Source organism: Leopardus geoffroyi, chromosome A1, assembly GCF_018350155.1.
Source record: "Leopardus geoffroyi isolate Oge1 chromosome A1, O.geoffroyi_Oge1_pat1.0, whole genome shotgun sequence".
Taxonomy (NCBI): domain Eukaryota; kingdom Metazoa; phylum Chordata; class Mammalia; order Carnivora; family Felidae; genus Leopardus; species Leopardus geoffroyi.
The window spans coordinates 89,443,873-89,457,102 of record NC_059326.1 but is presented as its reverse complement, the minus strand read 5'-3'; the positions used below and the strand labels follow the sequence as shown (position 1 = coordinate 89,457,102).

Below are 13,230 nucleotides of genomic sequence, written 5' to 3'. Positions count from 1 at the left end.
AGAAGTGCAATTGCTGGGTCGGTAGTTCTATTTTTAGTTTTTTGAGGAACCTCCATACTGTTTTCCAGAGTGGCTGCACCAGCTTGCATTCCCAAGTTTTTGGTGGAATCTTTTGGGTTTATCATATTGACTATCATGTCATCTGTGAAGAGTGAAAGTTTGACCTCCTTCTGGCCGATTTGGATGCTTTTTATTTTTTTGTGTTGTCTGATTGCTGAGGCTAAGACTTCCAATACTATGTTGAATAACAGTGGTGAGAGTGGACATCCCTGTCTTGTTCCTGACCTTACGGGGAAAGCTCTCAGTTTTTCCCCATTGAGGATGATATTAGCGTTGGGTCTTTCATATATCGCTTTTATGATCTTGAGGTATGATCCTTCTATCCCTACTTTCTTGAAAGTTTTTATCAGGAAAGGATGCTGTATTTTGTTAAATGCTTTCTCTGCATCTATTGAGAGGATCAAGTGGTTCTTGTCCTTTCTTTTATTGATGTGATGAATCACACTGATTGTATTTCAGATATTGAACCAGCCCTGCATCCCAGGTATAAATCAGACTTGGTCATGGTGAATAATTTTTCTAATGTATTGTTGGATCCAGTTGGCTAATATCTTGTTGAGGATTTTTGCATCCATGTTCATCAGGGAAATTGGTCTATAGTTCTTTTTAGTGGAGTCTCTGGTTTTGGAAAATGTTTATTATTTTTGAGAGAGAGAGAGAGAGCGCGCATGAGTGCAGGAGATGCAGAGAGGGAAGTGGACAGAGGATCCAAAGATGGCTTTGTGGTGATAGCAGAGAGCCCAATGTGGGGCTCAAACCCATGAACCATGAGATCATGACTGAAGCCAAAGTTGGACGCTTAATAATGAACTGAGCCACCCAGGTGCCCATTAATTTCTGATTAATTCTTAATTATTATAATTGCGAAGTGTAAAAACAAAATGCAAGAAAAGTGAATGAAAGAGATAGAAACAGAGGCAGAGCCCCACTGAGAGAGAAAAAAGGTCAGGGTGTAGTTAAAACAAGGTAGATTTATAGCCAAGAGTTTTCCTAGAGACAAAGAGGGACTCTCCATAATAATGAGTCAGTTCATTAGGAAGATATAACAGTTTTAAATATATATACATATAATCATAGAGCTTTAAAATACATAAAAACCTGAAAAATTAAGGGAGAAATAAATAAATTCACAATTATAATTGCAGACTTTAAACAGTAGAACAAGGTACAAAACTATGAAGGATATGGTAGGTCACAGTGACAGCATCCATTACCTGAATTCACATTCATTTCTACAACAATATCTTCAAGGACTGCAGAATACACATGTTTTTCAAGCGCACATGTGTCATTCAGCAATACAGACCATATGGCAGGCCATAAACAAGTCTTAAGAGACTCCAAGCAATTGAAATCCTACAAAAAAATCCAAGAAAAGCAAAGAACATTTGGAAATTGCAAAACTCACTAGAAAATAACCCATGGGTTGAGGAAGAAATCACAGGGTAAATGAGAAAATAGTTTAGACCCAATGAAAACATAACATATTGAAATTTGTGGAATGCGGTTAAAGCATTGAGGGAAATTTATAACTTAAAATGCTTATATTGGGAAAAAAGAAATGATCAAAGCTCCCACCTTAGGAAGTTAGCAAAAGAAGGCAAATTAAATGCCAAGCAAGTAAAAGAAAAGAAATTATAAAGATTAAAGTAGAAATTAAAAGAAATAGAGATGAAGGATAGAGAGAAAAAACCAATAAAATTACAACTCTTACTTGGAATGTATCAATAAATGCGCCAAGGTGCTGTCTAGATCAAAACTGACAAGGGAGGCCTGGGTGTATCCAACTTTTGATTTTGGCTCAGGTCATGATCTCAGGGATATGAGATCAAGCCCTGGGCTCTGATCTGGGTGTGGAGCCTGCTTGAGACGGTCTCCTTCTCTCTCTGTCCCTTTCCCATGCTTGTGAGCTCTCTTAAAACAAAACAAAACAAAACAAAACAAAACAAAACAAAACAAAACAAACAAAAAACAACCAACTTCAACCCCCCCCCCCAAAAAACTGACACAAGGGAAAAAAGAAAAGTCCATATAGTTCTACAATCTACTGAAGATATTACATTTATAATTATAAACATCCTCACAAAATTTCCAGATTCAAGTAGTTTCATTTAAAGAAGAAATAATATCTATCCTACCTGTATTCTTTCCCTCCCCTCTCCCTCCCTTTCCATTCTTTGGCATCTCAGTGGCCAGTGTTGAAGAAATATCCTTGTGTGTACTCCTTACCTATGACTACTATGGAATAGCTTTCTAGGAGTGTAATGGTTGAGCACGTTATTTTCTATATTTTAAGTGTTAATTTCTATTTCCAGATTGCTTTCCATTTTACAATTGCACCTTCAATATGGGAGAGTACACTTGACTACACACCACTGCATCACCACTTGCCATATGGGTCTTTATGCTTTTTCATTTTGTATCAGTTTGATAGGCCTAAGTAAGGTGATGTCTCATCATTTTATCCTAATTTCAACTTGCATTTCTCCACTAGTAGGAAAGTCCTTTTCAGATATGTGCTTGTTATTTTGTTGAGCTCCTCTGTGAATAGGATACCCAGATGCTTTGACTGCTTTTCTCTTTTGTTTTCAATTTGAAAGATCCATATGCTGTATATTATTGATATTATCCACGTACCTGACATACACACATAGCCATTTTCCCCAGTCTCTCTTTTCTTCCCACGTTATCATATTTTTGCCTCTCATGCTTTTTATGAGTTTAAAAATTTATTACATGGTTAATAAACGGCTTTTGTGTTTAAAATTTGGTTTGTCCTGGAGCCCCTGGGTGGCTCAGTCAGTTAAGTGACCGACTCTTGATTTTGGTTCAGGTCATGATCTCGCCATTGGTGGGTTCGAGTCCCGCATCCAGCTCTGTGCTGACAGTGTGGAGTCTGCTTGGGATTCTCTGTCTCCCTCTCTCTCTGCCCCTCCCCTGCTTGCACACACTCTCTCTCAAAAATAAATAAACATATAAAGAGTCCCAACAGGAAAAAGAGAGAGGCAGGAGAGTGAGGTCAGAGTCAGAGAAGGAGAAGTCACTGGATGACACTGGAAGCAGATGTTGGGGTGATGCAGGTGTTGGGCTTCATAGGTGCAAGGAGCCAAGAGTGGAGGAATTCAGATAGCCTCTTGAAGCTGGAAAAGGAAAGAGAATGGGTTTTCCTTTAGATCTTTCAGAAGGAACACAGCCCTGCTGACAACTGATTTTAGTTTTGTAAGACAAGTCTAAGACTGCTGACCTCCAGACTGTGTGGTAACAAATTTGTGGGGTTTTTTTAAAGTTTATTTTGAGAGAGACAGAGAGAATGTGAGTTGGGGAGGGGCAGAGAAAGGGAGAGAGAGAGAATCCCAAGCTGAGTCCGTGATGTCAGTGCGTAGAGCCTGACCTGGGGCTCAAACTCACAAACCATGAGATTATGACCTGAGCCAAATCAAGAGTCAGATGCTTACTTAATTATGGAGTTTGCAGAATCCCAAGATCTGCCATCTGCAAACTGGAGACCCAGGTAAACTGGTGGTGTAATTTAGTTGGACTCTCAAGGCCTGAGAACCAAGGAAGCCAATGGTGCAGATTCCAGTCTAGGTCTGAAGGTCTGTGAACCAGGAGCCCTGAGGGCAGAAGATACATGCCTTAGCTCAAGCAATATGGTAGAAAAGGGGTGAATTCCTCCTTCCTCTGCTTTTTGCTCCAGCAAGGCCCTGAAGGGATTGTATGATGCCCACCCACATGGGGGAGGGCAATCTACTTCACTGAGTCTGCTGATTCAAATGTAAATCTAATCCAGAAACACACATGTTCCCAGACACATTCAGAAACAATGTTTAATCTGGGCACCCCATGGCCAGGTGAATTGACACATGAAATTAACCATCACCAGGGCTCTTCACTTTTTGGCAGTTATTCTACAAAAACAGTTTATTTTTCTTCAGATTTTTTTCCCCATGGGTGTAGACAGGTGACATTTATTTTCTGAAAACACATATCATATATACAAAGATATAGGGTGTGGTGCATGCAGAGATGTCTACTACCTATCAAGGAGGACTTGTCACTCACCTGGGAGGAGTTTGTTTAGTGGACAGCCCCAGGAAATGGGTTTCAGCAGTTGGCTTCGGCTGCAGAGAGATGCCTCCTGAGGTCAGGCTCTTCCCTGGCAGCACCTTCCTGTGCCTGGGAGACGTATGGGTATAAAGATCTGGTCACCTGGTGTTGACCCAGCTAACTCTGATGGATCCTGCTTGTTCTGGAGTCCCTGTCAGCTGGCTGAGGTTCTGCTAGCCCTGCATTAAGGTTTGACTTTTCCCTCTACCCAAACCCGCTTTTCCTTGCTTGCTTTCATAGACCTTTATCCCTAATTGCTTCCCCTCCTACCCATGGTCTCTCCATCATCTGCTCTGAAGGACCTCGCTTGTTACAAACTGTATGTATTCTTTTAAACCCTGTTTCCAGTTAATTTAGCCATTTCAATGTTTGTAGCCGTTTCAATGACAAAATACTCACAGCACCATTTTAATAATTGCATAGTGGTCCATTATACGGATCTTATTTAATGCGTTTAAACAATTGCATGTTTTTCTTAATTTTGCTATGATAACCAATGATTCTATGTAATCCTTTACTACCCCCTTTCCTGCTTGTAAGAAATTTAAGGATTAATCCCTAAAAAAGGAATAGCTAGATCAAAGTGGTTGCACTTCTAAGCTTTTTGATTCCTTGTTCCAAAAGGTTCCCAGGGAGAGCATCTCATTTTTAATCTCCCATCTGGCAATTTATGATGGGTGTTATCTATTTTTATAACACTTCCCAGTCTGGTAGGAGAAACAATGTTCCATTGTTCTAATTTGTTCCTACACTACTCATAAACCCAGCTGTTTCTGTGATTTTCCAATTACGAGTTTCACCATTTTGTGAGGTTTTCTCATTATCTTCGAAGTCACCAAACATTAACCACAAGGGGGCGCTGTTCCCCTGTCAATGTCCTGCAGTTGTACACTCTCCAGCTGCCTTTCTGAGCCAGGACTGAAAAGTTCCAAGCAGGGTTTACAGAGAATAAGTAAACAGCATTAATACCCACAGGCGGAGACTCTGGTTTCTTAAGTCGTTTTTCAACTCTGGTCAGTTACATCTCAGGCGGGGACCCTGAGCCTGCAAAGGGAACATGTCCGCGCCTTCTGCTCACGGTCCCTAGAGTACCTAGGGCAAGTCTCAGGAAAGAACCCCAGTACCCCACCCGCCAGCTCTGGGGGGCGCCCCCAGGGGTCGTGTGCAGGGCAGCGCTCCAGGAGCTCTGTCTACAGGGCCTCAAGCGGGCCCAGTCAAGGGTGCAGATGAGGCTCTGTTATCAGGAGGTTATGAGGGGCAACCAAAGGGTTGGGGGTCTGCACTCGGACCTCTTCAGTATGGGAAGAGGGCAGCAGGATCTGAGTGGAGCGATCACGCCCCCACCCCCCCTTTCCCGCAGCTGCCCGACCTCGGCTCCGCTCTGCTGTGCACTGGTCCTGGAAGAAATGAAGTCTCCCTGGGGTCCTGCCTGGGTCTGAGTCCGAGGCCGCCAGGTGCGCGAGCTGGGAAGGGCCGGGTGGGGGGTGCCAGCGACCTCTGAGATGGGCAGCATGGAGGAGATCATGGGGGGCATCAAATAGCTGGGGTTCTGCTAATGCTGGACGCAATACGGTTGGAACCACAGATGGTCTGACTTGCCTGCCCTCGTTCCAGGCTCCAGACTCCTCCCATTCTCGCCTCTGTCCCCAGGCTCTCTTCCCTACACATTCTACCTCACCCCATTCTGCAGTGTTGGGTCTCCTCTCAGAGGGCCTGGGCTCAGGCCCCGCTTGGTTCCCTGACCGGTGGATTATCAGAGTGGATAACTGTCTGGCTGAGAGACCGCAGGGACTAGAGGCCGTTCTGAGTCGACTCCGGGTGGGTTATCCCTTTAGGGGCTGTCTTTGTCCAGTACCAATAACCCTGCCTCCAGGCTAAGAGGCGGCAAAGGGCCTATTGCGACATAGGCACGACAGGAAGTTATTTCAGGGAAGCTGGCCCTCAGAGGCCCTTATGGCCATTATCCGGGTTTCCCCGAGAGAAGGCAGACCTGGGGTACTTGCATGGATCACCCTCCCAAGCACTGAAGAGAGGACCAGTCTCCAGCTTCGGAATCGGGGAGGGTGGCGGAGGGCACCAGCATAGTCCACTTCTCAGGGAGAGTGAGTCCCCGCTCCCAGAAGCTGGGTTGAGTGGCACCAACAGTGGGTCCTTCGAAAAAAACACTTCGCGCGCCAAGAGAGTGGGCTCTTCGTCCTGGGTCTACCTTGTAATGGCTGACCTCGACGATGCAGCTTTACCTTTTCCAACCTCAGTTTCCGGAAGTAACGTGGCAGCCCATGGGGCTAATGGGGAGGTTCAAGACCCACCCCGAGGTAATCCGGAACAAATTTTACTAAACCCGTCGCCTTGTTGGAGAAGGCGCCTGCGCAGGCGCGCTGGACACGTCCGCCGAAAGGCTGGCAGATGGAAGCGACCGCAAGGGCCCCTGGGGAGTGTAGTCTGTGCCGAGAAGGGGCAAGAAGAGGCGGAGCTTCACTGAGAGCCTACTCCGGCCGTGTTTAGAGAAAACAGCGGATGAGCCACCAGTGGCTGTGGTTCAGGGGGCGTGGCTTTGTCTTTTCCGCGGCGCCGGCGGCAATCCCTGTGCTCAAAGGATTCTGGGTACTGTGGTCCTGGTCCCTTGGAAAGCAGGGCAGTGATGGGTGCTGGCCCACCCAGCCTTTGGCCCTGTGGCGGGAGTGAGTCTAGGGGAAGGAGGAAGATAGTTGGGAGTGGCTAGGGTTGGGTCTCTGGCAAGGCTTGGGGTTGCTTTCCCAAATTGTTCTTTTTATTTGTGGGTGTGGGTGGGTAAACAACTCGCAGCTGGAGGAATGAATTTGAGGAGTGAATTAGAGGAATGAATAAGGGGTGATGTGAGGCTCGGCGGTGAATCCTAGGGTTGCAGGGCACGTCTCCGGCCCCGGCAGGGGCCCCAGGATTGCGGAGCCACGCTTTTCTTTTGAGGACGGGTGGCGTGCGGGACCGTTCTAGGCCACTGTAGTGGTGGCAGTGGTGGCACGTCTCTAGTTCTCTCTTCACGTGGTATTTGGGGCTTAAGTTGGAAGACCTTAGGGGTTTTGTGGTGTTGACATAGTCTTGGTTTGGGAGCAAACATCCCCTGGTGGTGGTTAGGGGCGCTGTGACTCCTTTGGGAGGGGAGGTGCGTGAAACCTGGGCGGTGTGGTGGTGGTGGAGCTCTAACCTGACTGATGTCAAGGTGTTCGGCAGAAGCTGGCCGGGCCCGTCGCACTGGGAAAGGGGTGCTGTTTGGTCATGGAGATTTTGGGATTGGAACAAAGGGGATTTTGGAGAGTGGAACAAAGTTTGGCTTAGAGGAAACTGCTGAATATTCCCAGGTGCGAATGGGTTGGGGTGGGAGTAGGTCCCTTTACACGCGTGTTTTTGGGTGATCAGGGCAACTTCTCTTTCTCCAGGCTTGCTGTCCCATGGTTTGTTGCTGATGGGGGATATTGGCATGGTTCAAACGTCTTTGGGTTTGGCTGGAAACCTGGATGACCAGTTGGTTTGCCTGGTTCTGCTTTAGACAGTGGCTCTTAATTAACTGGCCACTCCCAGGGTTAGGACTGTGAGGTTGGTGGTGGCTGGGTGGGGGAGGTAGGGTGGTGGCCCCTGGGTCCAGGCCTCTTTGTCACAGCCCCTGGTGGCTGTTAGATGGCACCTGATTTACAAATACAGGCATCACTGGTGGACTTCAGGCATTGGAACCTTTATTTTTAACCTTATATTATGGAAAACATTCAAACATTCACTTTAGTAGAGAAAATAATAGAAGGTCTCCTTATGACTCTATCTCCCAGACCCTACACTTGTCAACTCATGCATGGCCAACCTTGTATCCAAACCCCCAACCTTACTTAAGGACTGGCTCACAGGTTGACAGGTTAAGTGCATGGCCTTTTACAGAGCTCAGCCACTTTTTAGCTAAACTAATTTGAGCAAGAGACATGACTTTAACTGTGCTTGGTTTCTTTATCTGTAAAGAGTGGATGGTAAATAGGACTTTTCAGAGGCCTGAATGAGGCAAGCCACGTACAGTGACCGAACAGTCTTTGGTATATAGTAAGTATTCAGAGTGTTAACTTTTTTTTTTAACTTTTTTAATGTTTTATTTATTTTTGAGAGAGAGAGAGAGACAGAAAGAGAGAGAGACAGAGTGTGAGTGGGGGAGGGGCAGAGAGAGAGGGAGACACAGAATCTGAAGACACAGAATCTGAAGACACAGAATCTGAGCTGTCAGCACAGAGTCTGATGTGGGGCTCAAACTCATGGACTGTGAGATCGCGACCTGAGCTGAAGTCAGATGCTTAACTCACTAAGCCCCCCAGGTGCCCCCTCAGGAAACAGACTCTTAATTGTAGAGAACAATGTGATGGTTACCAAAGTAGAGAGCCATGGCAGGATGGGCGAAATAGGTGATGGGCATTAAAGAGGACACTTGTGATGAGCACTGGGTGTTGTATGTAAGTGTTGAATCACTATATTGTACATCTGAAACACTGTACATTAACTGGAATTTAAATAAAAACTTAAACGAAAGCAAAAGCAATAAACAGAACAGAAACCGCTATTCATCCAATATGAATTGGCACACATTATGACCAGGTTCTAGTCTGGAATGCTGGATTTTTACTTTTTGATTTGTAAAAAATTGGAGAAGAGTCTTAGAATTGCTGTGGGCATCTGAAGTCAAATCCTTTCAGTAAGCAGGCCCTGGACCATCTCTGTCTTTTGAATGTCCACATGGCCTTAGTGGTCCTCACATTGTTTTGAGGCTGGACACTTCAATTCAGATTTAGTTTACACATTATATTTGAGGGGAGATTGTCCCTCCAGACCAAGCAACTTTTGTGCCACTCAGTCACTGTTTTTATAAGGAAGTTCCCTGTGGACATTTCCACCTATGGTTTGTTATCTTCAATAGGAGAAAACAGTGTGTCAGATATTTATATCATAAAATAAGTGTAGCAGGGCAAAAAGGCTGACTATAATTACAGCTATTTATAGAATGGCTTCTGCTGCTTACTTGAAAGATTCCTAGTCTGACTAACACTTAGAAACTCTACTGGTATGAATTTTCTGGATTTCAATTATGGGTAAAAGAGGAAAGAAAAATCATTTTTGTAGAGGATTTATTGGTGGGATACAGAGCTTTTGTTGGAAACCTGCCACATGTGTTTTGGAGGGGCAAGTCTTCAGATCGGAGGAGTGGCTGCTTCATCTAGGACCGCTCTGACAAAAACTGCTTTCTCTTGAGCAGAACCAAGCCAGAAATCCATTTCTGTGTTGATTGCCCTCTGGCTTTCTGCAGTCAACCTTTCCTCAGCCAACATGTTTGGCTCAGCCATCCCCCTAGGATCGTCCCAGTCTTGGGTGCAGAAAACCACCTTCAGCCAGGGGATATTTGCCAAGAGGATCCAAAGGCACAAGAACAACAACTTTCTGCACAAACCCGCTAGAGTGGCCAAGCAGAAGCACATGAGACAGAAGACACCGAGTCCTTGTTATGGAGGACAAGTAAAAGCAGAGGGTCCTAGCAGCACTTTGCAGCCCAGCCCTGGGACAGCCTCTACCCCTTAGGGAAGGAACTAGATAAGCAGAGTGGCAGGCACAGAGCCCAGCCTGGTAAAGAGGGCAAACCCTGAGGAGACAGAGGGCTGAAGGGGGTAGACTTTTCGGGATGCGGACCAATCAGTTGGGCAGAGTGTGAGAGGGATCTTAGCCAGCAGTTAAACCTCCCTTGTATGGGGCACACTCAGAGGAGAGGCCCTTATGGGCAGGCTTTGGCAACAAGTCATCCCTCTGGAGACCCCAGGGGATGCATGTGAGGGAGCGGCCCTGCGTGTGCTGTGAGTGTGGGTGAAGCTGCAGTTGGAAGTCAAATCTTTGCAGACATCAGAGGTCACACTTAGGGGAGAAGTGTTTTCTGTGCTGTGAGTGTAGATGGATTTTTACTGAGAAGTTGACCTTCATAGCACATCCAAGGATGCATTCAGGGTAGAAGTCTTCTGTGTGTAGAGGTGTGAGCATGGCTTTAGACAGCTGTCGATCCTTGTGAAACACCACAGAGTACACTTGAAGCAGAAGTCCTTTCTGTGCAGGGAGTATGGACAGGGCTTCTGGCTGAGGTTCGGGGTCCTCAGGCACCAGTACACACATGTGGCTGTGCTGTGCCTTCTGTGCACAGAGTGTGGGTGTGGCTTCAGCTGTAAGTCAGCCCTGGTCAGACCTCAGGGAACACACTTGGGAGAGAAGCACTTTGTGTGCAGGGTATGTGGGCTTCAGCTCTAAAGGGGGGGAGGTCTCTTCAGACACCAGAGAACACACTCGGGGAAAGAGCAGTGGCCCTTTGTGTGTAGGGAATGAGTGAAAAGTTTTAGCTGAAAGGTGGCCCTTTCAGACACCAGCAGACAGTTAGGAGAGAAGCCCTTTGTGTCTAAGATGTGTGGGTGAGGCTTCAGCCTGAAGTCAAATCTCGTCACACATCAGAGGAAACACTAGTGGGAGTGTTGCAGAGGCTTTAGACAGAAGCAAGTCTTAGGGCGCCTGGGTGGCTCAGTTGGTTAAGCGTCCGACTTCGGCTCAGGTCATGACCTCATAGTTCTTGAGTTTAAGCCCTGCATCGGGTTTGGTGCTGACAGCTTGGAGCCTGCTTCAGATTCTGTGTCCCTCTCTCTCTGCCCCTCCCCCATTTGCACTCTGTCTCTCTCCCTCAAAAATAAACATGAAAAAAATTAAAAAAAAATTTTTCTAGGTGGAAGCAAGTCTTTGTCAGACATAGAATGTGCTCAGGGGAGAAACAGTCTGCATGCAGTGTGGATGGATGGGGCTTTATTTAGAAGTCACATCTTAGGATATACAGAGGACAATTTGGTCATCACTACCCCCACTGCAGGATAGAGATGCTTCAGTATCAGTTTCCTGGCCCTCTACATGCCCTGTGGATGTGAACATGGCATGGGAAGCAGTAGAAAAATGGGGTTTTTCTTGTCAAGGAGATAGTCAAACTGTGGTCTGATTTCTCTCTCTGGGTCATTTGTTACAACATGAGTTCTTTACAGAACTGTAAGTGTACAATTCATTTATTTGTCTGTGAGGACAGAGGACATCAGGACTAGCATAGACGACTCAAACTCAGCCTTTGTTTCCTCCAAGAAATTGAACTCCTGAGAAAAATGAGTCCAGAGTCACATTTGTATATTCGTTATAGAACCCAATAATGCAGAGACATGGAAGAGAGTTCCAGGTGTGGGAGACAGGTCTCCTGGAGGCTCTTGTCTTTCCATTTGGATGAGCTTTTCAAGGTTTGTTTAACAAGCAGCTTCCGCAGAGGTGCCTGTGTGGCTCAGTTGGTTAAACATCCAACTTCGGCTCAGATCATGATCTGACAGTACGTGGGTTTGAGGCCTGCATTGGGCTCTGTGCTGACAGCTCAGAACCTGGAGGCTGCTTTGGCTGTGTCTCCCTCTCTCTCTGCCCCTCCCCTGCTCACACTCTGTTTCTCTCTCTCAAAAATAAATAAACATTAAAAAATAAAAACAACAAAAAAACAAGCAGCTTTGCAGAGTGTCTTCCTCTGCAAGGATAATAGAGAATATCTTTCTCCAGGACAAAGTTTCCAGGATAATAGAGAATATCTTTCTCCAGGACACAGTGTGGGTAGGTTTGCTTGTAGCCCCTGTAAAAAGACTGGGGATTTTCTAGGCTTGGAGATTCTCAGCTGTGACACAAACCCATTGTGACCTATCCACCTGATCCCATCCTCCATGTCACTTGGGGCATAGGGGGAACCATGAGCAGGAAGCTCATGTTGTCTGTTGTGTCATGAGTAATAAAATCTCTTTTCTATGGCCCTGGAGTCTGGGGTCTTCCACCAGAATCCATGAAACTGGCAAGCTAGAGTATGATGAAGTCTGATTTTTATATACTTTTTTTAAAGGGGGTGTGATTTAAAAAAAAAAAAACTTTATTGAGATGTAATTCACATACCATAAAAGTCACCCTTATAAAGTATACAATATTTTCAGTATATTCACAGAGTTGTGCACCCCTGCATCCAAGAAATAAATCCCACTTAATTGTGGTGACTAATTCTTTTAATGTACTGTTGAATTCAATTTGCTAGTATCTTGTTGAGAATTTATGCATCCATGTTCATCAGGGAAATTGGTCTGCAATCTCCTTTTTAGTGGGGTCTTTGGTTTTGGAATCAAGGTAATGCTGGCCTTGCAGAATGAGTTTGGAGTTTTCCTTTCATTTCTTCTTCTTTTGTTTGTTTGTTTGTTTGGTTTTTTTTGGAACACATTTCAAAAGAATAACTATTAATTCTTCTTCAAATATTTAGTAGCATTCCCCTGGGAAGCCATCTAGCTCTGGACTCTTGTTTGTTGGGAGAATTTTGATTACTGATTCTTTACTGGTTGTGGGTCTCTCTAACTTTTCTGTTTCTTCCTATTTCAGTTTTGGTAGTTATAGGTTTCTAGGAATTTATTCATTTCTTCCAGGTTGCCCAATTTGTTGGCATATAATTGCTCATAATAGTTTCCTATAATTGTAATTCTGTGGTGTTGGTTGTGATCTCTTCTTTTTCATTTGTGATTTTTTCTATTTGGGTCTTTTCCTTTTTCTTTTTGATAATTCTAGCTAGGGGTTTATCAATTTTGTTAATTCTTTCAAAGAACCAGCTCCTAGACTTGTTAATCTGTTCTGGATTTTTTTTTATTTCGACATCATTTGTTTCTGCTCTAATCTTTATTATCTTCATTCATCTACTGGTTTTGGCTTTATTTGCTGTTCTTTGTCCAGCTTGTTTAGGTGTCAGGTTAGGTTGTGTATTGGAGACTTTTCTTCCATCTTTAGGAAGGCCTGAATTACTATATACTTTCCTCTTATGACTGCCTTTGCTGCATACCAAAGGTTTTGGACTGTTCTGCTTTTATTTTCATCAGCTTCTGTGTATTTTTAAATTTCTTCTTCAATTTCCTGTTTAGCCCATTCATTCTTTAGTAAGATGTTGTTTAATCTCCATGCACTGGTGATCCCTCCAAATTCTTTCTTGTGACT

The 13,230-nt window shown here is 44.9% G+C and overlaps 2 long non-coding RNA genes across 3 annotated transcripts in view; one reads left to right on the top strand and one right to left on the bottom strand.

The window, feature by feature from the left end:
* Positions 1–1,005: 1,005 nt before the first annotated feature.
* Positions 1,006–6,540, bottom strand: LOC123601343. The gene is made up of 4 exons (XR_006714056.1): positions 5,537–6,540; positions 4,123–4,236; positions 3,516–3,674; positions 1,006–3,200 (listed from the first exon to the last, which is right to left on the bottom strand). It is a non-coding gene; the product is annotated as an uncharacterized LOC123601343 (long non-coding RNA).
* Positions 6,541–6,679: 139 nt separating this feature from the next.
* LOC123601340 overlaps positions 6,680–13,230 on the top strand; it is a 66,343-nt gene continuing 59,792 nt past the window's right edge. The window contains exon 1 of one of the 2 annotated variants that reach the window (XR_006714055.1): positions 6,680–6,848. This is a non-coding gene — a long non-coding RNA (uncharacterized LOC123601340). The remainder of the gene's footprint in view (positions 6,849–13,230) is intronic. The other variant, XR_006714054.1, reaches the window with a different exon arrangement.